The sequence below is a fragment of the Panthera pardus genome, unplaced genomic scaffold, assembly GCF_024362965.1.
Source record: "Panthera pardus isolate Hobbes unplaced genomic scaffold, ASM2436296v1 HiC_scaffold_8, whole genome shotgun sequence".
Classification (NCBI taxonomy): domain Eukaryota; kingdom Metazoa; phylum Chordata; class Mammalia; order Carnivora; family Felidae; genus Panthera; species Panthera pardus.
In genome coordinates this window covers 127,921,503-127,936,903 of record NW_026527013.1, presented here as the reverse complement: position 1 = coordinate 127,936,903, position 15,401 = coordinate 127,921,503, and the positions used below count along the sequence as shown (strand labels likewise).

General features: G+C 35.5%; 1 pseudogene; it reads left to right on the top strand.

Moving 5' to 3' along the window:
- Window positions 1-4,787: 4,787 nt before the first annotated feature.
- LOC128775481 (ATP synthase subunit d, mitochondrial-like) lies at window positions 4,788-14,390 on the top strand (annotated as a pseudogene).
- The last annotated feature ends 1,011 nt before the right edge of the window (window positions 14,391-15,401 follow it).

Sequence of the window (15,401 nt, the reverse complement as noted above, 5' to 3'; positions counted from 1 at the left end):
TACTAATATGGGATTTTTTTTTTCAGATTCTACTTGCAAATGAGATACAGTATTTTTCTTACTCTTTCTGACTTATTTCACTTAGTATAATGCCTTCTAAATCCAATCATGGCATTGCAAATGGCAGGATTTCTTTCTTCTTATGGCTAAAGAATATTCCTGTGTGTGTGTGTGTGTGTGTGTGTGTGTGTGTGTGCGCACGCGCACTGTATTTTTTTTTTTTTTTTTACCCATCCGTCAGTAGATACTTAGGTTAACCTGTTTTTAGATTTTGGCTATTACAAATAATGCTACAGTGAAAATGGGGTTGCTGACATTTCTTTACAATAGTGACTTCACTTCCTTCAGATATATGCCTAGGAGTGGAACTGCTGGATCATACAGCTCTATCTTTAATATTCTGAGGAACCTCCATATTGTTTTTACATTCCCAAGGACTGCTTTATCTTTGGTTTTACATATTTACATTCTCAATGACTGCTTTATCTTTGGTTTTACATAATAACAGAGATATTTATGGTATTTTATGGTTCATTAATATGTTCATCTAAAGAGTTTTACTTGTTCCTTACAAAAATATGATTTTTAATTTTTTTTTAAGTTTATTTATTTTGGGAGACACAGGGAACAAGTGGGGGAGGGGGAGAGAGAGAGAGGTAGAGAGAATCCTAAGCAGGCCCCACAGTGTCAGCTCAAAGCCCGACACAGGGCTCGATCTCACAAATCATGAGGTCATGACTTGAGCTGAAATCAAGAGTCAGATGCTTAACCGACTGCACCACCCCAGCACCCACAAAAATATGATTTTTTAAATCAGATTATTGTCTTCTTACAGATTAAAAAAAAGATGCAGAGAATGATTTGCTATTCTCAAAATGCTGGAATGTGGGAAAATTAGAATTCAAACTCATGTTTATTGGCACCAATTTCCATAGTCTTTCAGTATAATACATGTATAAAATACATTACCTCTTACAAAATTTACTCATGATTTTCACTTATGAGCACACAGTTAATAGTGTTAAAGTGTTTAGCCAATGATGTTTTGAATCCTAAAATTCATTTGCTTTCAGGATAGAAAGAAAAGCAAAGAGAAAAAATGTATTTTTCTCATTTGAAATAAGGCAATGACTCATCTTTAAATAAGGGCATTTGGGGGGAATTGGTGATGAGAGTACTAATCATAATAATTCCCCAGAGAGACCATTTCAAATTTCCATTCAATGAAAGATGATAAAAACCTGAATTTCAAGGATAAGTTATCCTTGAATTTACAATTGTTATACTTCTATGTGGTTAGACGTTTTGAGAGCTATTTCATTAAAGTTGAAAATATACATCAATTGTATAAATATAACTTTAAAGAGTAAATAGAAAGAAATGCCTTTGTGTTGGAAAGTTACATTTGTTTGTAAGAGAAAATAAGAAAGTAAATGCAATGTTTCTCTAATCTTTGATTCATTTGTTATTAAAACAGTAGCTTACAAATCTGAATGTCTGATTTCATAGAAAGTACAATTATTTTGAATCATAAAAGCCTACACAGTGTCTTGATTAAATCAAGATGTTTTCCAGCATAGAACAATGTGCCATTGATTTTTGTCCTTCTAATGTTCTACACTGTCAGAAAACTTAAAAATGACCTTTTATGCTGTAATTAATTTGCCTTTTTGTGGCAATTGTGTATTATTTTAGCTCAGAAGTTATATATACAACGTAAATTTCTATGAGAATAAGTGATTCATTTAAAAAATCTTATTTTCAAGGCTGAATGAAAGCAGCTATATACATTGAACTATACACTAAAATATTATATGAACTGTTTTTTAAAAAAAATACTAGTTATCTGAAATATGTGAAAACTTTAAAAAAAATGTATAATAAAGAGAAGCATTTTGAATAATTTACACCCATCATATAAATAATGAACATATGGTACTGAATTATTTTTTCACGAGCAAAACATACTTTCATTAGTTTAGCCAACACTAGTACACACAATTTATTACAGAAACCAGATGAATTAGTAAAAGTGAGGCTGTGTTCTGGATATTTTAATTGTTCTGTGGCAAATGGAATTAGTTTGGGGAAATGCCACATTTACTACCATTCTGTTCTGTAAACAGTTCAATGAACAGAGCACCTGACTTAAAAATTCAAGGCATTCATTTATTTGGCAATAAATGTAGTCAAAATGCAATAGTAATTGCTTTTATTTGATACAATCATGTGGAAAATAATAATCAGTATTTAAATAAGAAATTCAGTATTACCTTAACAACGTAATCAGAGTGGTCAAAGTTGACTTTCTAGGCACTTATAATGTTAAACACACTTGATTAATTCTTCCATAAATAAGGAAACGTAAGTTCTATAACACTACCCCTTTAAAATCACCTCAAAGATGAGCCATTTAGAAATAATAAATAGAAGAGAGAATGAGGAGTCAGGTATGCAAGCTGTGAAGCTTTTTTATTTTTTAATTGGGATTATATTCAAAATTTAGAAGAGAGAGTGAAAACATATTACAGACTCAAACATGTGGCCTATTGCTAGGCATCATTTGTCCCATCTGGGTTCTTTGCCTCCTTTTGTGATTCACTTGTGCTCTAAATCTGATAGATAAAAGAAGCAAAAAAAAAAAAAAAAAAAGACAGAAGGAGAGGAAAGGAGAGGGGAGGGAAATGGAGGAGAGGAAGAAGGAAGAGAAAAGGAAAGAAAAGGAAAAAGAACAAAAGGAAAGAAATCTACATTTTTTAGAACTAGTCGAACAAAAATTTCCATCTAGGACCTTTTGTATATACTTAGGAGCTTAGAGAAGGGATCTTAAAAAGAAATCTAATAGATATTCATTCTGTGTAAGTCTAACAAGACTTAGCATTAAAAGCAAAATTTATTATCAACCAGAAGTGTACTAAAGTGGCTTCTCTCTTTGCTCCTTTGTTCTCTCCTCTTCAGGGGTTTTGAAAAGTATGATGCATCCACAATATATGTAGAGTTTGGTGAGGCAATGGGCTTTTGGACCCAGGTCTTCTGATGGGCCTATCCCTACATACAAATGGGAAAGAAACTTGAGATTTCAAAAAGTTGCTCTAGCACAGGCACCAGCAATTGCCATCATATAAACTGCTGCCTTACCCCACTTCAACTTAAATTAATTCCCATAACTTCCCTGACTTCATTTTCACTGGCTTTGAATACAGACAGAATTATATAGCACTTTATGCTCTTTAATACTTTGCTCAATTGGAACTTAGTAGCTTTTGTTGCTATATGGTAACATACTGTCTTCTAAAAACATTTTTTAAACAAGCTTCTGTCTCTTGATAAGCTTCTGCCATCCCATCTGCACTCTTCCAGTTTTATGTGGCCTCTGGTTTCAGCACTCTCTCTGGGTCCAGTGTTGTCCGGATTGGTAAAATTCTCTGAGAACAGAGTACTCCATAAAATCACATCCTAAGTGTAAACAGCAGGAATGAGATAGGTGAAGTGAAAATGTGAGCTTTCTGGTTTGTCACTTCATTCTGCTGTTCCTCTGCCTCCCCCATGGTCTTCCATTTGCTTCCTGGCTTCAGAAGGAAGAATTCCCTAGACATTTTTTTACCCCTTTTATTTAGGAAAGTTTGTTCTCAGTTGGCTAGTTGCCATTTTGGAAGGTAAGTGACAGATGATTTAATCCTCAGAAGTCTGACTTTTCTTAATTAAAATACTCCCTACCATCACAAATAGTGCAAGTACTAGCTGCATTAGAGCAGTTGATAATCTTGGTACCTAAATATTTAATTTCTGTAATGATTATAATGTAGCCATGAACTCAGAATAGTGACTATTTAGAAGACCAGCTCCTTCTTACAAGCACATGCATCACATCAAGGAAACACCTTCTCTACTTACTTTGAAGGTTAGATTTTCTAATTTTACTTTAACAAACTTTCACCGACTTTCCAGACTTTCACCAATGTGCAATAAAGTATACAGACATGCAGACCTGCCGGATTTTAAATAGGTATTAGGAATTGGCTGGAAGTCAGTCATGCTTAGGCGTGAACTCCTTAGCTTTAGTTTTATTTTGCATCTCTTAAAATCAGGGGGAGGATGGTCATATTTTCTTCAACTTTGAATTTCACATTCTTTTAAAAGAGAACATGCTGGCTTGCTGGCTTTGAGCATGGTAAATGAAATCCAGAGTAAGACCATAAGCTACTGTCGTTTAGGAGCCTTAACAGCACAGTGCAGTACTACATCCCCAAACATGGCTCATGTATATGCATATGGTAGATGCCAAATACGTATTTGTTAATTGTCAAATATAATATCAAACGATGATGGCAATGTGGTTGAAAGTAGATTGTTGAGTTAGAATAACTAGGCCTAAAAAACGATTCCAGAATATATAGGATACTTCCTGAGAAGAAGCACAGGTAGGGGATTGATAAGAACTTACCTCATTAACAATTAAATGGCTATGATAAGTTAGACAGAATGATACTAGCACAAGGTCAGACAAACAGAACTGACTAGAAATCTCACCAATAATACACACATTTGGAAAATGGATATATGTAGAGGTGGCATTATACAACAAATTCCATTGGAATTTCCTGGGTGATAGAAGTGTCTTTTGTTCTTATGAGGCAATGGTTGGTGAGGCAATAGTCCTGAATGAGGGCCAGTCACTAAAAGACTAAGCTAGGATTAGAAGCTTAGAACTTTCAGCCCTTTAAAATTTTTAAGGCGTGATTTATGGCCCAGAACATAGTCTATCTTGGTAAATGTCCCATGTGAGCATGGACAGAACGTGTATTCTGCTGTTGTTTGATGAATTCTCAATAGATGTCAATTATATCCAGTTAACTGATGGCACTGTTGAGTTCAACTATGTCCATACTAATTTTCTGCGGCTGGATCTGTCCACGTCTGATGGAGGAGCATTGAAGTCTTCAATTATAATAGTAGATTCATCTACTTCCCTGTGTAGTTCTATCAGTTTTTGTTTCACATATTTTGATGTTCTATTATTAGACATGTATTTATTAAGGATCATCATTTCTTCTTGGAGCACTAACTTCTTTATAATTATGCAATTCCCTCTTTATCACTGATACCTTTCCTTGCTCTGAAGTCTGTTCTGGCTGAAATTAATATAGATGTTCACTCTTTTGATTAGTGTTAGTGTGGTATATCTTTCAGCATCCCTTTACTATTATTATTCAAAGATGTCCTTTTAATAAAATTGAGATTCTTACAGACAATATATACTGGGATCATATTCTTTGATCAGCATGACTATTTCTGTTTTTAATTGGTGCATAGACTATTGATGTTTAAAATGATTATTGATAGAGGTGGATTGATATATACCATATTTGTTACTTTTTTTTCTTCTTGCCCATTTTCTTACTTTTGTCTTCCACAGTTTTTCTGCCTTTTGCAGTTTTAACTGAGCATTTTATATAATTCCATTTTATCTCCTTAAGAATATCAATTATACTTTTAAAAAACGTTATTTTTTTTAAAGACAGACACACAGAGAGAGACCACAAATGGGGAGAGGGGTAGATGGAGAAAAGGAGAGAATCTTTTTTTTTAATGTTTATTTATTTGTGTATGTGTGTGTGTTAGTGTGTGTGTGTGTGTGTGTGTGAGAGAGAGAGAGAGAGAGAGAGAGAGAGAGAGAGAGAGAATGAGCAGGGGAAGGGGCAGAGAGAAAGGGAGACACAGAATCCAAAGCAGGGTCCAGACTCTGGGCTGTCAGCACAGAGCCCGATGTGGGGCTTGAACCCACGAACCGTGAGATCATGACCTGAGCTGAAGTTGAACGCTTAACTGACTGAGCCACCCAGGCACCGAGAGAGAGAGAGAGAGAGAGAGAGAGAGAGAGAGAAGAGAAGAGAAGAGAAGAGAAGAGAAGAGAAGAGAAGAGAAGAGAAGAGAAGAGAGAAGAGAGAGAAAGAGAGAGAGAGAAAGAATCCTAAACAGGCTCCACACTCACCACAGAGCCTGACGTGGGGCTCAATCCCATGACCCTGGGATCATGACCTGAGTCAAAATCAAGAGTCAGACACTCAATTGACTGAGCCACCCCTTAAGTGCCCTTTAAAAACAAAAACTTTTTAAAAAGCATCTGAAGTATTTCTTCTTTACGCTGATACTTACCCTTGGGTCTTCTTTCCTTCTGTGTTTTGTGGTCTCTGATTATAAGCATTTCTTTTCTTGACCTTAGTCTGTGGGAATCATAAGGCCCTAAAAGTATGATACTTCAAACAAAAAAGGATTTGTTTGCTTCTGCTGTTGTCCAACAGGTTCTGGTACCTACTTGGGGCTTCTTTAACCCTCCTGGTTAGGCTCCTGCACACTATGATACATCCTCATAACAGCATGTAATCACAGGGTTAGCCTGGGTATTTATTTATACCTTGGACCAACTCAGCTTTCCTGTTACTTATTCTTCACTGCTTCCTGGTAAGGTTTCAACTTACAGCTTGCTCTTTGCTTGCTTGGGCCCCTGAAGATTTCCTTTATTTCTTGAAACTCAGCAGTGTGTTTGTAATGCAAGATTTAGTTGTTTTGCAGGAGAGATCTTCTGAGTGTCTAAACCACTACTCTACCGGTAATGGACGTGTTTGAAACATTTTTTTTAGTTCTGTGAAATTTTAAATGTTAATATTTTCAGTCAAAAGGATTACATGCATCTCACTCAAATATTCTGTAGACTTGGTGAGAATACACTATCATCAGCATTTTAAATTTGCAACTCCTAAATTAGTTCAAATCCCCATGACTGAGAATGTATTATTTAAAATGTGTCATACTGGTGACTTAAGCCATTCTTTAATCACAAAAGTTAAAATAAGAAAAAGAGTAAAACAAGTAGGAGCTACTTAAAAATGACTTTCAACATGTAGCCAGTCTACAAGAAAAAGAAGAAGAAGAAAAAAAAAAAAAAAAGAACCGTTACCTCAATCATATACCTATGTCTTTCCAATTAGGTATCATTCCATTATCTACATTTTCTATGTTGGGTATTTAGCACCATAAATATACAACCTTTTTTGCTACAATAATATCTTCTTCAAAAAAACAAGACTTATAAACTTACATGATTTAATATTAGCTTAGCTATTTCTATTCCATTCTATTACACACTTCCAGGATATTAACAGAATTTGCAAACACCAGAGTCTCAGTATCACTATCAATTTGCATTAACATAAAACTCTTCTTCATACTGTCTGTAATTATTTCATGCCTCATAAATCCAACTTGGTCCCTGTGTATTAATTTACCCATAACTCTTCTAAGTCTTGTCACCAAAATCTTGGCATATATCTTTATAGCACATTTAGTTATTTAAATGTGCCTATAATTTTCCAGACTGTTATCCCTCCCTTTTCTAAATTAGTAATAGGTACTTTGCTCATAGCTGGGTAAAACTCACCTTGTCCTGTTTGCTCCACAAAAACTTATCATACAAGGTAGTCAACTTCATCCTGAAATTATGAAATGACTCATCGGATAACCATATTCTCCTGTTCTTTGCCCTTAGCAAGTTTTCAAATGTCATTTAGAGAAAATTAATTTGTCTCCACAGGACGTTCTAATCAGTGACATTGAGGATATATTTTCAAGCATTTCGTAGCTTTTAAAGTTAGCAGGAAATAAATCCACTGGAGTTATGACACCATTTTCTCCCCTTTATATAAAACCAATGGAAATGAGAAACTGTTCTCCACCATCACAGCACTCTGAGCCTGTTTTCCCTTGGGCAAAACATACTTAGATATAGGACAGAAACTAGGGTGAAACACTATATTTGAGTGTTAAGGAAATTGTTCCTTAGAGGCCAGAAAAGTTAATGTGTCTCATTAAATTATGACCATGGAACAGTACCAGGTTACATAGAAAGTCAGAACTAGAAGAGGCTTAAGAAATCATCTAAAACTACAAAATCACTTTACAGGTAAGAAACTGAGGACCAGGAAAGTTATGTGACTTGGTGAAAGTTACACAACTAATTAATAAGAGATTGAAGATTAGAATTTAGGTTTCTAATTCTTCGATGTAGGTATTAACTCTGTATAACTTTGAGAACATATTAATCCTATTTTACTTTTATTAAACTTGATAATCTTTTAATTAAATAATTAATACTATCTGAACATATTTCAAATGTGGGACACACTTCCATGAGTTTGAGCTCATGAGATATTTCACAGTCCTCACCATCAAGGGACACATAATTCAAGGGAAGAAATAAATATATAAATAATTATAGAGTGCTATATAGCAGGATAATGAGACTAGATGGACAGGAGCCAACTCAGGAAGGTTTCTTATTCCATGTTAAGTAATTCTGGCTTTATCTTTTTTTTCTAAAAAAAATTTTTTAATGTTTATTTTTGAGAGAGAAAAAGACAGAGCATGAGCAGGGGAGGGACAGAGAGGGAGACACAGAATCCAAAGTAGGCTCCAGTTTCTGAGCCATCAGCACAGAGCCTGATGCAGGGCTCAAACTCATGAACCATCAGATCATGACTTGAGCTGAAGTCGGCTGCTGAATCCACTGCCCCAAGTAATTCTGGCTTTATCTTAAGAGCCATGAAAACTCATTGAAGGATTCCAAGCAGACAAGAACTAGAAAAAATTCACTGTTTCAGAAAGCTGTATCTATGCCAAAATTTTAGACAGTGGTTGGGGGTGAAGAACAAGACACTAGCCAATAGGCTATTGTATTATTAATACATAAATGCAAAGAATAATAAGGCTAACCTACAGTCATTTGTAATGAATATGAAGAGGAAAGAAGAGTTTGATAATTTTTTAAGTAGATAAAACTGATAAAAGGTCGAGACTTGGGCAACTAGTATATGTAGTGATAACGGATACTCTGGGAGGAATACATTTGTATTAGTCAGATGCTTAACTGAGCCACCCAGGTGAATCCTCCACTTAGAAGGAGAATTTGTATTAGAATGCTAAACTGGTTTTGTTTATTTTTTTACAGTTGTTGAACCTGAGGTATCTGTTGGATATTCAGATGAATGTTAGGTATGTAGTAAAACAGAACCTAAAAAAGATTTGGTCTAATGAGAGAGATTTATGTACATAATAAGTGGAAATTGAACTTATGGATATGGATAAATTTTTATAGGTTTAAGTAGAATTAAAGAAAAGTTGAACAAGGGTTCGTGGAATACCAATATTAAAGAAGAGGGTAAAGAAAGGAAAAAAAAACAGAGTGGCTAGAGAAGTTGAGGAAAAAAAAGTAAAAAGAAATGTCATGAAATACCATGATGGAGAGAACTTCAAAATGGCAAAAGTGCCCCAAAAGGTCACATCCTGCAGAGATGTTACATGAGATAAGAATTCCTATGCTCATCTTGGGTTAGTCACACAAATGTCTTTGGTGACCTAAAAAATAATAATTAATCTGTTAAATGGTAAGAGAAAAGCCATTTCAAAAAGTTGAGGTATTAGTGAATCAGAGTTATAAATGTGGAAAAATGCATGAACCTATTCCTTCAGAAGCTTCTCTCCAAAGGAAAGGAAAGGAAATTAGAAAACCCTACAATAGAAGGAACATGGAAAATACACAATAATGAGAGAAAGAAGTTGAGAAATTCTATTATAATATTAAAGTAAAACACTCACCAAGGGGCACCTGGGTGGCTCAGTCAGTTGAGTGTCCAACTTGGCTTAGGTCATGATATCACGGTTCGTGAGTTTGAGCCCTGCATCAGGCTCCATGCTGACAGCTGAGAGCCTGAAGCTGGATTTGGATTCTGTGTCACCCTCTCCCTCTGCCCCTCCCCTGCTCGCGTTCTGTCTCTCTCCCTCTCTCAAAAATAAATAAATGTTAAAAAAAAAAAACAAAAACCACTCACCAAACATTCAAGGTAGAAGACATTTGAGGCTAATTGCAACCTGTTCACACACATGGTTAAGTCCAAGAGGAAAAGTTATTGACATAAGTAATCACTGTCAAGCAGTAAAGGATCTAGTACCAAAACTGACGTCTCCACAACAAAACATGGTATTGCTGTGGGTACTACTCAGTTCAACAACTGGTAATTTTTTTATAATAAACTTCTATTACTGAGGCAACACCAGTATTTCTAATCAAATATGGAAGGAGAATTTCTTTTAATGTTTATTTATTTATTTTGGGGGGAGGTGTGAGGGGGGGAGGGGCAGAGAGAGGGAGAGAGAATTCCAAGCAGGCTCTGCATATCAGCACAGAGCCCACCGCAGGGTTTGAACTCAAGAACTATGAGATCACGACCTGAGCTGAAACCAAGAGTCAGATGCTTAACTGAGCCATCCAGGTGAATTCTCCACTTAGAAGGACAATTTGAATAGATGTGTTCATTACCACTGGTAAACACAGATCTATCTGGAAATGATTGTTCCTGCCAATTCAGAGTACAAATCAGGAACTGTGCAGAATATTATATGAAGTTATTCTGAGGAAGAGAAGGAATAGATATTCTAAATCTCTTTAGACTGATTTTAAGCAACCGTAACTCTAATAATGTTATTGTTTTTTTCTAGTTTCTGTCTTTTACATTTCTATCACTGTTTAACCACTTGCTATGCTAAACATTCTGTCTCTCAAAGAGATTTCCACAGATTAATGACTTCATTCATCTAATACTTGTTTTCTCTTTAAAGATGCTCCTACACTTTACTAGTTCTCCTAAGATAAGCTCTAAAAGTTAAAAAAGCACCAGGCATTTGAAAGCATAGATTTTCCTTTAAATTATGTTGTTTTTAAAAGCAGTTTTACTACACAGTTGTACCTAAATATGACAGCTTAATTACAGTTTATCTGTACTACATCCTAAAACATTTGAGATACCATAAAATGGTAATACCTCTATTTAACAGGAAAGCTTGATATGCATGCTTTGAGAACCAACATGGTGGGATGTGTTTCCTTCAGTGCTGAGCCTCAGCACCTCACTCCCATCCCAGAACTAAGTGCAGTTGAATGAAAAATGTCAAAAGTTTCCTCCCCAAAAGTAAAAATATATGCATCAGAATATGGGAAATCTTAGCTAGTGCATGTTGCAATAAATTTACAGAATGTGGGGGATTTTAGCTAGTTCTTGTGGTGAATTATTTATCACCAGTATGAACATTTGCCTCAGTTTTCCCAGGACAGCCTCAGTTATTTTGAACAGTTATCCTTGTGTCTGGCCTGGTTAGCACCTCTGTTCATTTTAAAAAATATCCATGTTTTGACAGCTATTTATGTAGTGATCATATTCATTAGCTATACTTTCAGTTTACTGATTAGGTACATTCTTTCTTCCTACACTTTCTTAAATCTTGGCTAATGTTGTAAAAGTTGGAAATACAATTGGTCCTAGAACAACATGGGATTAGGGGCAATGATTAGGGGCAATTAGCGGCCATGCAGTCAAAAATTCACATATAATTTTTGACTCCCTCAAAACTTAACTACTAGTAGCCTACTGCTGACTAGAAGCCTTAAAGATAACATGAGCATCCAATTAACACATACTTGGTATGTTGTATGTATTATATACTGTATTCTTAGAATGAAGGAAGCTTGAAAAAAAAGTCTTGTTAAGAAAATCATCAACAAAATACACATACAGTAGGGCACTGTAAAACATCTGCATGTAAGTGGACCCATGTAGTACAAACTCCTTTTGTTCAAGACTCAACTGTAACTAGCAGGGAGTAGAATCAAACAAATTTAGTCTAAAATGTATAGGAAAAGGGTAGGTATACACAAAATGAAGTGAATATTAGAATAACTGTTTGAATTAGTCAGAAAATATATATTTTTGTTTTACCTGAATAGCTCAGGAAAGTGTTTTGATGAAATTTTAAGAATTATAGAAACGAAGTTTCTCTAAGTCATATAGTCATTAGAAAAAAGTAAACTAGAAGATACAGACAAGAGCAATTATGGAAATTTTAGAAGTTGGAATGTTCTTCTCAAGACATTTTGAGAGAAAGGAATATATATTTTGGGAAGGGAAAGCTAATTGTTTCCCTGTGAACATTCTAAAATGATTCTGTAAGCTGATCAATAAGCTGAGGCAACTTTTTTATAAACATAAATTTATTAATTCTATAATTATGGATTTATTTGATTAAGAGTAAAGTTGTTTTTAAAAATAACCCACATTGCTAATCTACAACTAACAACTTTTAATTCTATGATAACAGGAACCTTTAGTAACAGTTCATGTGTTCTTTGAATTTGTTTACTCTCTTTCTACTAAAAATTCATATTGCTGGATTCAGAGGAATATAGCTCATGCTTTCAACCTCAACAGCTTCTGAAATTATGGTAAGTATAAATTGACAAGAAAGTTTAGTTTCTATTTACCAAATAACCTGGGAGTGAAATAAAAAGCAGCAACAATAACTTTAGTAAAGCAACCATATAAATCCTGTGCTTTTGATCAGGAAACACAATTTTAACTTAAGAATCTGCCCTTCCCTTTGTAATATCCTCTCTAGGGGAAAGATAACTAACCTTAAATAAACAGCAGCCAGCCTATAAGGCCACTGTGAAGAAAAGCTAAAAATTATTACTTAGCTTACTGCAAAAATAATATTCAATTACATTTTTAAATATTTTTAATGTTTATTATTATTGAGAGAGAGAGAGAGAAAGTGTGTGTGTGTGTGTGTGTGTGTGAGAGAGAGAGAGAGAGAGAGAGAGAGAGAGAGAGAGAGAGAGAGAGAGAGAATGAGTGGGGGAGGGTCAGAGAGAGAAAGGGACAGAGGATCCAAAGCAGGATCCTGGCTGACAGCTGTGAGCCAGATGTGGGACTCTAACCCACAAGCCTCGTGAGATCATGACCTGAGCTGAAGTCTGATGCTCAACTGACTGGGCCACCCAGGTGCCCTGAAATTCAGCTACATTTAAGATACATTTTTTACTTTATTTTCCAAAATAACAACATATTATAATATGTAAGAGAAAGGCATTGCATGGATATAAAATGCCACCTTCATGTGGCTTACATTCCATTGAAGATATGTTATATGCTATGGGGAGGAGCTCAGGGGAAACAATAATCAAATATGTAGAATAGGCTAGATAAGGAATGATGAGAACATTAAATTAATGATTGTTCACAGTGACTGAATATGTCAGTAATTACAAAGGATCCATCAGTAAGTCACAGAAAATTATTGACTTTCTTCAGTAAGTCCAAAATTAGAAACCACTGGTTGGAAAATAATAAGAAAAATCAAATAAGTATGTAAGACAAGAAAAGCAGCCAATTCCAAATACTTTTATTTTAATGGGTAACTTTTACTTTTTACCACTTCACTGATACAAAATATTTTAAAACTCATGCAACTGAATAAGCTTTTTAATAAATGAGGAACGTGAGGCAAAAAGAAAGCTTAAGTAGTAAAAATTTATAATTAAGTAACAGGTGTTTACTAAGGTTTGTGGTTTGAAGTTGTTCAGGCTATTACTGGGTTCATGCTCCTTTGAGGAAAACAAATTACAGTATCTCTCTGATGAAAATTTTCCAATATTGCTTTCTACTCTTCTGTGCCTACTCTCTACCACAATGACCTATTCTCTCTCCCTCCAAAAAATCCAATAACCAAGAACAGAAAACTTTCTAGACAGGATGGAGCCACCTTGAGGTTTTGCTAACTAGAAAGTCCTAGACCACATCACAGCTAGACTGTCTCCGAATCTCTAGAGCAGGCTCAGCAACCAGCATTATTAAATCCAGGATTAAGTTCCTCAAATGATATGAGTCACATTTTTAACTATTGCTCCTTAAAATAAGAAACTCATGGGGCTGCCAGGGTAGGTGAAAGATCTCAAGGTAGCTGGGCAAAAACTTGCTCTAAAAGTCATTGACTGGGTAGCTTTTGGGGAGACCATAACCGGAAACCAAAAGGCCATTGCTAACTCCCTGAAATCCTGGAATGAGACCCTCACCTCCATCCAGGTTGGCTACTCTCCCCTAGAATCCACCTGCTAGAAGCCCTTTACTGGGCTTACTACAAGGTCAATGTGGTGAAGTCTGGCTTGGTAGATGACTTTGAGAAGTTTAATGCCCAGAGGTAAATATACTGTCCAGGTAGATGCTGAAGAAAAAGAAGATGTGAAAAGATGTGCTGAGTTTTTGTCTCCCTCAAAGGCAGGAATGAGTAATATGAAAAAGAGCTGGAGAAGATGAAGAACATAATTCCATGTGAGCAGATGAGCATTAAGGACCTGAATAAAGTCTTCTCAGAAACCCAATTAGACAAAAAAAAAAAAAAAAAAAAAGTATCCCTACTGACCTCACAAGCCAATTGAAAAATTTATAAACCTGAGTTGGGGAGAAAGCTCTGGTCCTTGTATTATAAACTCTGGACACAATAAATAAACAAACAAAGAAACAAACAAACAGAAACTCACTGTCATGAGAATTAAATAACTAGATTTGACAGGACATATCATTGACTCATTGACCACTGTATCAAAGAAATAGAAGAAAGGAGTATTTTTTTAAAAACTCTGTAGCTAAACTTTTTATTCTCAATCTTTACTGGCCAATCTTCTAAAAGTCTTCAGTTCTTAACCATGTAAAAATTATATTTTTCTGGGGAACCTGTGTGACTCAGCAGACTAAGTGTCTGAGTCCGGCTCAGGTCATGATCTCATGTTCTTTGTGAGTTCAAGCCTCACATCGGGCTCTCTGCTCTCAGCACAGAGCCTGCTTCAGATCCTCTGTCCTCACCTCTCTCTGACCCTTCCCCACTTGCACGTGCATAACTTTGTCTCTCTAAAGTGAAGGAACATTTTTCCTTAAGGATGAAGAATATAAAATCATCAATGCAGAAAAGAAGTCTGTTTTAATCCCCAATTGGATTTTAATGATAGCCCACTGCCTCCCTATTTATTAATGGTATACCTTTCTCATACGGAATTCCTGATGTCTGACATAAAAGAATCATGACCTTTTTGGTCCTGATTTACATAAGGACCTCTCAATGTTCTGCCAGCTACTGCAAGCCCTGCACACATGTGATCCCTTGTGGTCATCCCACTTTCCGTGACAGACCCTCTAGTTGCATACCAGGTATTCATTTACCTCTTCTTTCAGAAAAGAATCCTACCGTTTGTTCAGGAGTGATCTTTAGCCAAGATCAATTTCTTAGCCTCCCACTAGGTATGTCCACGTTACTAATTTCTTACATACTACTGGTATATGAGTGGGGATGCTGAGAATGCAGACTCCCCTGAGGTATCCCCCTTGAGGTATCTGACGTGTTCTCTTTCCATCTTTATCCTTTATGCTGCTCAGGACATAACTATGTTGCCTAGAGCATCAGAAGCTACATTGGGCCATAGAAAAACCTCAGAAATGGAAGCCATACACTAAACATGAAGAAAA